The sequence below is a fragment of the Meriones unguiculatus genome, chromosome 3, assembly GCF_030254825.1.
Source record: "Meriones unguiculatus strain TT.TT164.6M chromosome 3, Bangor_MerUng_6.1, whole genome shotgun sequence".
NCBI lineage: Eukaryota > Metazoa > Chordata > Mammalia > Rodentia > Muridae > Meriones > Meriones unguiculatus.
Window position 1 is genome coordinate 39077903 of NC_083351.1, and position 7894 is coordinate 39085796.

At 42.8% G+C, this 7894-nt stretch overlaps 1 pseudogene; it reads right to left on the reverse strand.

The window, feature by feature from the left end:
• Positions 1-1583: 1583 nt before the first annotated feature.
• On the reverse strand, positions 1584-2991 carry LOC110539669 (condensin-2 complex subunit H2-like; annotated as a pseudogene).
• Between the last annotated feature and the right edge of the window lie 4903 nt (positions 2992-7894).

A 7894-nucleotide genomic window follows, 5' to 3' on the forward strand; every position in this document is an offset into this window, starting at 1 on the left:
TTATCCGGAATTCTTTGTCCTCTGAGCTCTAGGAACATTGCGAAGCCAGTTAGCACCTGGTCGGTTTCCTGCTCAGTGACATTAATGATAACAGGGCCAGCACCTTTCACAACTGGCTAACATGCAGGTATTACTATCATCTTCAGTCTGTAGATGAGAGCACAGAAGCTTCCATGTCTACACAAGACTGGAACTGGACAAATCCTACTGTGAGACCCAGAGCAGGATGTCTCATTTCCAGGTGTTTCTTGGTGTGTGGTCATCAGACTCTGTATTAGAACCACTTGTGTTCATGCTGGTTTGCTGTAGATCATCGTAGAAAGATACTACATACTCAGTGATTTGCCAACTGATGGACATCTAGGTAATTATCATTTCCGGGTTACTGTGAATAGAGCGTCAGTGAACACGGATGAGCAGGTGTCTCTATAGTAGGGTAAAGAGTCCTTTGCCTATAACCAACAGTGGCAATGCTGGGAAATGGGGTAGATTTAGTTTTAGTGTTTTGAGGAGTGTCCATTGTGGTTCCCATGGAGACACCCCCTCCTCCAAATGAAAAGGCGTCTCTCTGTTCCCACATCTGTGCCAACATTTGTCTTCTCTTTTCAATCTTAGCCATTTGACTGGGGTAAAGATGAAGTCTCAACGTAGTTTAAATCTGCGTGAATATGATCAAAACATATGGTACAGAATTCCCAAAAAGCTACTAAAAAAAATCCATATTGCTGACGGCATCCCCAGATCTGTCTGTAAATCTGGGGGCGGGGTCTGAGCTTGCACTTGGGCTTCCTGAGTGGCTGTGCGCACTGTGTTTAAGAACCACTGTGCATACGTGGCTGACTTCTTTACCGTCACCTTTGTAATGAGATCATGAACTTCAGTTTACTCAAAGTTCATGTTATAATACCAAAGGAGTAGAGGTATTGGCACAGCTCACAAATAGAATATAGGATTTAAAAGTAACCATACGAATGTATTACTTAGAACCATAAGACAACGAGTGAAGTTTACTTTATTATAGGTGTAAGATCACAAGGGCCAGAAAGGTCTGTTCCTAATCCATCGTGACAAGATTTCTTTATCAACAATGACTGGCTGCTAAAGGATCATGCAGAAGCTTTTGTATACCCCGTGACTGCTATTGACATTATTCAAGGCAAATCACAAGTGATTTTGTGCTCTTCTGTGTGACTGGGGAAATCTTCCCAAACCACCCCATGCACCCAGTCGCTAGATTTAGAATGCTATGTTTAATTTCTTAGGTTCAGATTGGAGTTCCAACCTGGATCTTAATATTCCAAATTAAATGTTTCCCTGTTATATCATCCTTCTATGGATGGACTGATGTTAGAAAATGTGAGTCAAAGAGAAGACTATCACGAGCAAATAATGTCAGGAATGCAGAAAAATGGCATTTCCTTATTTCCTGTTGCAATCTGTCCCTTTCTTTTAGGGTAGCAACACCACTTTATTAGGCTAGGCCAGCCAGGAGGCAGCTCTGGAGCAAACGGCCCCACAGCACATTAGGGGCACAGGACTTCGACATATGTACCTCCTTCCAACCATGCCTCAGCCTTCCGTGCTCAAGGCTGGACCATGGATGGGGCAGCGTAGGTCTGGTGCGTAAGCCATCTCCGAGAGCAGGAACAACACATGCCCTTTGATATCCACACCTGTGGGGACCCGTCAGTTTCACAGTTCCCCCAGCTCAATGAGTGATGTCCCTTTGCAGAGTTTGAAACTGGGCAGTCTGTTTGTGGGGTGTGCCGCTCCACGCTGGCCTTCTCGCGACTGGAGGCCGCTGTGGAAAACATGTCTTCAGGCTCTAGAAAGTCACTTGCTGCTAACCCTAGTTCTTCTAGGGACTCTGCCAAGCGTTCCTTCTCTACAGGTCATAGATCCTCCTTGGCTCTGGGCAGCCATCTCTCAGTCATCTTATTTTTCCACAGCTTCTGAAGGGTCTCTAGCTGTTCTTTTACAGGTTTTCAATACAGGACTTCCGTGTCTGCAAAGGTTGGGCCCTTCTGCCAAAGCCTCCTGCCATCAGAATGTTCAGCATAGGCAGGTAGGTACCAATGGTGGAATTCCTGCAGCTTGGTGACACCCTTACTCTTGTGCTTCTGTCCTGGAGCCTCCTCCACAGGATGGCACAGAATAGGGCTTACCTTTCTGGAAGAGCTTAAAGTCCAGAGAGTCAAAAGAGTCCAGGCTCTGCCAGGGCCCTGGGGTCTCCTGTAGTTAGGCGACAGGTTCCAGAGCCCCTTGTCTTTCCCTCAGCATGTATCTCCTTGTCAAGGTGACACTCTGCTATGAGGTCCTGGGCTCTGCAGGCTCTAGAGCAACCTCGGGAAGCTCTGCTACTTCCTCTGCATCCTAATCTCTACCGCTGAACACTGAGCCTTCTGGCTCCTGGGAGATGCTGAGTACAGGAACTGAATTGCCATTCTTATGCATTTCCATTGGCTGCTCCTCAGCATCTTTCTGGCTTGTCATGGGGTATACATCCACAGGCTCCACAGGACACAGCCCCACTGGATCCAACATAAGGAGCCTCTGGGCTGGGGGTGGGGGTACATGTGTTCATCCTGAAATCCTTCCGGCTGGCCAAGAGCTCTCCCTGACAGCTATCCAAGGGGCTGTTGTTCCTTTCCAATTCATCAGGGGCCACCAGGGTCATGGACAGAAGGGGCATGATAAACAGTTCACTGAATGCCTGGTCATTTTTCAGATCTGCTTTAGCCCGGGAGTCAGGGAAGTCATCCAGTGACAGGAACACATCCTCCGTTTCATTGGGAGTCCTTGAACTGACAACCCTGAAGCTCCCATCTTCCTGTACAGAGAGCTGCTTGGCTTGCCTCTTGCCAGAAATAAAATTGAGAGACTGGTAGACCAGCAAGAAGAGGTACTTTTTACTGTAGACACAGGCTGAGCCCTGGATTAACAGGGCTGCCTCAATGAAGTTCATTGTGGTTTGCCTTCATCAAAAGAAATGCATAAGATTCCCTGCACTCTGCCCAAAGTTTGATTATGAGTCTCAGCATCTGGTTTGATACACCGCTGGGTAGAGTTTCTTAGAGGCCCTCTGTGGTAGGCTCCTATCCTGTTTCCTTTTTTCTCCATCATCCAGTGTCCATCCCATTTATCTTTCTGAGTGACAATTGATCATCTTACTCAGGGTCCTCCTTCTTGATTAGCTTCTTTAGGTATACAGATTTTAGTATGTTTATCCTATATTATAGGTCTAGTATCCACTTATAAGTGAGTATATACCGTGTGTGTCTTTCTGCTTCTGGAATATCTCACCCAGGATGATCTTTTCTAGATCCCAACATTTGCCTGCAAATTTCATGATTTCCTTGAGATGGTAAGATCTGGAGAGGACAGGAGCTCCACAAGGAGAGCAACAGAACCAAAATATTTGGGCACAGGGGTCTTTTCTTAGACTGATACTCCAAACAAGGACAATTCATGGATATAACCTAGAACCCCTGTACAGATGTAGCCCATGGCAGCTCAGCATCCAAGTGGGTTTCCTAGTAAGGGGAACAGGGACTGTCTCTGACATGAACTCAGTGGCTGGCTCTTTGACCTTCCCTCCCCCCAGGGGGTAGCAGCCTTGCCAGGCTACAGAGGAGGACAATGCATCCAATCCTGATGAGACCTGATAACCTAGGGTCAGATGGAAGGGGTGGAGGACCTCCCCTATCAGTAGCCTTGGAAAGGGGCATGAGGGAGAAATTGGGAGGGAACTTAACCAGCCACTGGTTGTGGTGGCATTTTTCAACCAATCTCTTCTTAAACAGCATTATTTTCTTAAAGCTTTATGGTGGCATATTAACCATTAAATCATTTTTAATATGAATAACAACAATATCAGTAGGTGCTTGTTCTATTAAACATCTGCCTCTGGCCATTTATCTTCTGCTGAGAATGAAAAGACCTTTTGCTTCTTTACAGCTGTGAGGCTGGAGTGGACTCTTGGTAGACTAAGCATTTCATGTATGGTCCTTGTCTTTCCTACAAAACTCATTTGTTAGGCTTCTGCTTTGACATGTCTGTCTATCACCTGGCTGTAAAGAAGTTTTTAAGTAGTCCTGGCAGGAGCACCTTACATATTGTAAAAATTGTAACTAAATAATTTCTTAAGGCGAAATTCCAAAAAGTTGTGTTCTTCTTAGAGACAACTTAGGATGAGTCAGCCAGCAGCAAATGGGTTGTTAAAGCCCATCCAAACAAAAGATGAATTTGGCAGCCTCAGTGTTTCAATGGCCTTCTCCAAAAAACCCAGCTAGCCAGGGACATTTACCCTAGTGATACTGCCATTTCGTATCATAATGTGACCATGTAGCCTCATAAACACTGTCCTCCAAATGATGACTTTCAGAGGCGGCTGAGGGCTTCCCCATGCTCCCGTTACAGCTTCGTGTAAAATGCTAATGTCGTGACATTTGTAGAGCTATTAAATCATTTTAATGTATGAGCAACAGTTCCACATCTAATTCATTTTAGTGCACTTCCTCTGCAGAATCCTTTAGTAGTTGGTTGTAATGGGAAGGAATATTTGCTTTTTTCAGCTCCATAATTTTGTTCTTGTGTGGAATCACATACTATTGTTTTAGGATAGTTTGCCTTCAACTTGAATGGAGGCAAATCCATTGACAGAATGTGGTGTCTCAGATCTGGGCTCATTTGCCTGATGGCCCCCACTTAACATGATGTGTGGCCTAGAAAAGAAAAGTCTACTTTGTTTGAGAATTATAGCTGTCTGCTTTCCTTTTGAGTGCTTAGGTGTAAATATATAACCATGCATTTTCAGCTTCTAAAATAATGGGCTTAGATGCCATAACACCAAATCAAAGAAAACATTTGTGCTTAAAAATTATCCTGTGGTCACATAAGAAAAAAGCTGGGATTTATTCTTGTCCTGGCAGACTTCCTTGCTAATGGCCATCCCACTCAGCATGTGCTGTCTTATTAGTCCTCTGTAGGAAGAAATGGCTGTGAAGTTCCTGGCAAAGTTGAGTACTGTGAGCAATAGGGCTGGTCTATGCTCCCATTCTTCAGCACCTCTGTATTATTTCACATCTTTCCTGTTGGGTGGAGAGGATTCGCTCTGTCTCTCCCTGCGTTTTAATCCCATTTCCTCTTCACAGAAAACATCTAATAATAGCACTGTCTCAAAAAGAAATTATTTCAAGAAATGACATTTCTGGCCTCAAGTACTTAGGCTACCTATAAAGTCAAGTTCACTTTCAACTGTCTTGTTTCTGCTCATGACCAAGAAATGTGAAAATCCACATCTACTTCACTTTCCCTGACTGCCATTTTTTTCTTCATCCCTCATTTTCTTTGGAACTCACTAGTTTCACCATTATGTTTTCCACGAGCTAGAATGTTTTGATTTTAAAATGGTTAAACATTGAGCAGTATCCTTCCCTGCTTCCTTTCCACCCAAGCCCCTTTTACACAGATGTTGGAACTGCAGTTTCAAGGACTTGAGTTCTCTCCCTCATGGCAAGCTGCTTTTATTAAAGGACAGAGTCTGGAACAACTGCTTTCCTGCGTTTGTCTAGCGATAGGTAATCATTTTGTAACAAGTTTTTTTTTTTTTTTTTCTTTTCTTTTTTGTTCTGGAATAATGCTCTGATCCTTTCACCTGGAAGAATATAACAATGTAACTAACATCCTTTTGCTTTACCGAGCTTTAATGGGGATCCTACATAAGTTTACAGTCTATAGGCGAAGCACATCTGTTTAAGGAGTTCTTAACCTTCTTATTGCTGTGACCCTTTGATACAGTTCCTCATGTTGTGGTGACCCCCATAAAATTATGTTGTTGCAACTTCCTAACTGTAATTTTTTAATTTTGTAAATATCTGTGTTTTCTGATGGTCTTAAGTGAGCCCCGTGAAAAAGTCATTTGACCCTCAAAGGGGTTTCGACCCACAGGTTGAGAACCACTGCTTTAAGGAGACAACTCCAAACTCCCTCTATATTCATAGGAGTGTCATCTTAATGTGTATAATTTATTTAATTATGATTTTTTTTGCAAAATATAAATTTGTTACAATGTCATACATCTTTTTTTCTGGTTAATTTACTATCTGTTTTGTGAGTGATGGTGAAAATGAGATGAAAATCACTTTGCCATTAAATCATGAATCATTAACCACACAGAAAACTCCAAAGACATGGTATTGTTAATAATGGTTAACTTACATAATAATTGAGGGTTTACAGAACACATCTGCAGTGCTTGATCAGTTTTATTACTGCAGACAATGAACTTTTGGAGAATATGGTCAAACTTCAAGTTTCCTATCATGATCATTTGCTCTGTGAATACCCCAAAAAACTACATCTCAACCAAGAAGAATGTAAAGAACCCAAAGGCTTAATTTACATGGAGTGTTTTGGCGACAACAGAATCAATGAATTTCCAGTAATTTGTTGTCCAGGCCGGATACCTGGTTTCAATGGCAGACTGGCTGCCTTGTTCACAGGTGCATTTTCCTTACTGACTGCATGACTGACAGCCTGCACCAAACCGCAACAGCATTCTATAGATAAGATGTAAGTAAAAGGCAGAGCAAGTGTTTGTGGGAGCACAGTGGCATGGAACCGCATACCAACAGCTTGAAAAGAATATTTTTTTTTCTTTCTCACTAGATTATTATTCCTTTCTCATTCTTCCAGGAAGGCATGACCAGGCAAGTTGGCTCTGTAAGTGTGGGAGGATTTACACATCAGGGCTGGATCTGCACCGATCTCCCCCAGGTTCTCCCTTCCTGCTCCTGTTTGAAATTTAACAGTCTGTCGGCTAACACTCATTTTAATGTCTGTGCAGTTACTTGTGTAGTTATGGATTAACTTACTGTGTGCCACCAAATTTAGTGTCACGCTGGTCCTCCTCTTTCCCTTCATCCTTTTCAGACATTTTGCTAGAGTGCATCCTCAAAGTCTCCTGAATATGCTTTGCCCTCTCCATCCATTGGTCCAGCCATTTCTGGGTGGATTATTGTGATGGTCTCTAATGTTCTTAGGCCTAGGTGCTCTCTCTCTGGCTTGTATTTTTATAACCAACTGACTTTACCTGATTAGAATCCTTGAATATATTCCCCGAAGACAGAATTCTATTCCTCAGGATTGTGTGCGTATGTGAATCTGCTTGTGATCCAATTGTAAAATTTATATACGATTATAAATTGTTTGAATACATACTTGTGTACACACAGATAAGCACGAATGTAAATATATGTGCATATATGCATGTTCATTTGCCTCTGCTGTATTTCACAGGTTAATCCTAGTCCCCTAAAGAGGTAAAAATTAATGGATGCTCAAGTCCCTTATATCTAATGGCATAGTATTTGCATATGGCCTAGGCATATCCTCCTGGAGACTTTATACTATTTCTAGATTACTTTCAATACTTAGTACGATGTAAAAAGCTGTTATACGGCATTCTTTAAGGAATGATGACAAGAACAATGTACATGTTCAGTGTATATGCAATTTTTGAACAATTTTTGACAACATGGTTGGTTGTCTGTTATGGGTATATAAATAGATATGTGTGATGGCTATTCTTGGCTTTTCAACCTGAAAACACGTGGAATTAACAAAACCCAAAGCAGCTGGGCACACCTGTGAGGGATTTTTCTTAATTAAATCATTTGAAGCAGGAAGAGCTGCCTTTGATCCAGATCTCTTGAGGTGGGAAGATCCACCTTTAAGCTGGGCACGCCTTCTGCTGGCAGCCCAGAGAAAGGACATGAAGAAGGAAGCTTGCTCTTTGCCTGCTCTCGCTCTCGCTGGTGAGTCCACCCCTTCGCTGGCACTAGGCCCCTCTTCTTTGGGATTTTGGCATATACTGAAGACCAGCTGAGATATC